This window comes from Dipteris shenzhenensis, chromosome 1, assembly GCF_047967505.1.
Source record: "Dipteris shenzhenensis isolate YYH24624 ecotype China chromosome 1, Dip_SZ_1.0, whole genome shotgun sequence".
NCBI classification, from domain to species: Eukaryota; Viridiplantae; Streptophyta; class Polypodiopsida; order Gleicheniales; family Dipteridaceae; genus Dipteris; species Dipteris shenzhenensis.
The window spans coordinates 49,102,143-49,104,159 of NC_141596.1; positions in this window are offsets into that span (position 1 = coordinate 49,102,143).

Genomic DNA, 2,017 nt, shown 5'->3' on the forward strand with positions numbered 1-2,017 from the left:
TTTGGGGCTTGTGGTGCTTTGAAGAGACTCCTTCCTCCACCTTGGATAGCTCCAACGTAGGAGCCTCTCAATAGGTCCTAGATAGACGTCCCTGTTTGGCCCTACTGCATTGTATCTTGTCGTGGAGCTCCATTGGTCTGGCGTGTAGGTTTGGTTGCTGAAAAGGTGACTCCTTTGGATTTTTCTATCATTTTTTTCTCTGAGAACGACGGGAAGCTGTCAAGAGCGGTTCTCAAGGCACTTAGCAATTCTCTAATAGCTGCAGATCCGCTAGTGTTTTGCATGTCACTATCTTCCACTTGGAATGTGAAGCCCGTTATAGTACCATCTCTTGCATCATCTTTGGTTCGTTCAAGATCTTGCATGATATTATCTATCTTACTGTTGTCTTCATGATTCAAGGCTGGTGACTCAAGTTCACTAGAAACGAGAGGGCTTACTTTAGTAGGGGGAACACACACCCTATCTCTATCACCATCACTGGGGGAAACCTTATCTCCATCATCGCTAGAGGATGCCCTATCCCTACCGCCATTGGTAGAGGATGCCATCTCCTAACAATCAAAAAAATGTGTATTTTTAGCAATTCTTAAATATTAAAAAATCATTTTAATTATATTAAAAATCATTTTAATTACATAAACCTTTCAAACAATTATCAATAATCAAGTGAAGCTCCACTCTATATGCCTTCCTATAACTTTTCATTACCATTTGATGTCAAATGAGCAATATTAGGGGTTTAATATGATATTGTCTTGCTATTGAAACGAATGGAAAACCGCATGAAAGTAGGAGTTATATACCTTTGATTTTTTATCAAACCATATCATTGTGTGCACATACATATGTGTGATGTTTTATTAGAAGACTTCAAATAGTGAATCGTTATGGAAGTAGGTGAGACTACCCTTTTTGTGTGCAAAACGGGATGTTTTTTGCCTCTAGAAAGTTTGGGCAGTGGACACCCTTAGCTTGCAAGCACCCCTTCTTGGGGCCTTTTAAGAGTAGATTCCCACATCTATGCATTTATGGCTACATTTTGAAATGGAAAAGAAATTAGAAATGTATTTGTGCTTTTTCACATCCGTACATCGTAAATTATATCATTTTGGTTCAATATAAGTTGGAAGGGAGTAAAATACAAAATAAGATAAGGATACTAGCCTTGAACATAGGGGCTAAGAATTTCATGTTTGAAATGCATTGAAAATAGCAATCAAGGAGAGCAAGGATACTTGCATGGGAATTCCTCCAAGAGGTGTCCAAGTTGATGTAAGGAGGAGGCAAGATTACCCTAGTGGAGCTAAGATTGTGCTATTGGAGAGGTGCTCGTAAAGGTCCTTGCTATTGGTACTATAACCTAAGTATGGAAACAAATTTTGCTATACTAGTGTTTTTGCATGCCTTGGATAAGTCCTTCAACCCCTAGTTTGAGCATAAATATGATGTGGGGAGAGGTAGCCACCCTTAATTTGGACTCTTTTATATTAAATAGACTCATGATTAGATAGATCAAATGTTCAAGACATTCTAGAAGAAGTTTGGAAGAAAGAATGCAATTTTCAAGCCCCTGGACTACACTTCTTTTGAGTTTTGCAATGTATTCTTGACTTTTAATTCTAGAAGAAGTTTGGAAGAAAGAATGCAATTTTCAAGCCCCTAGACTACACTTCTTTTGAGTTTTGCAATGTATTCTTGACTTTTAAATATAAAAATGTGTGCTTTCTTGGAATTTTATAACCTTGAAGTGTTATTTCTTTAAGATTGTCTTGGGTCAGTTGATTGCAAAAAATCATGTTTCTTCAAAACTAAGGTTGAACTCTTTTCATAAATGGCATAATTCTTAGGTCTTGTTTAGGGATTCGTTAATGTTTCTTGTAAGAAGCCCATTTTAAATGTCATGCTCGTAATGTTGGTTATTTCAAATGAACATTACTTAGATAAGAATGCATTTATTATTAAGATCACCATCATCACTATTATTATTATACTATGTAGTATTTCAAATTGCATA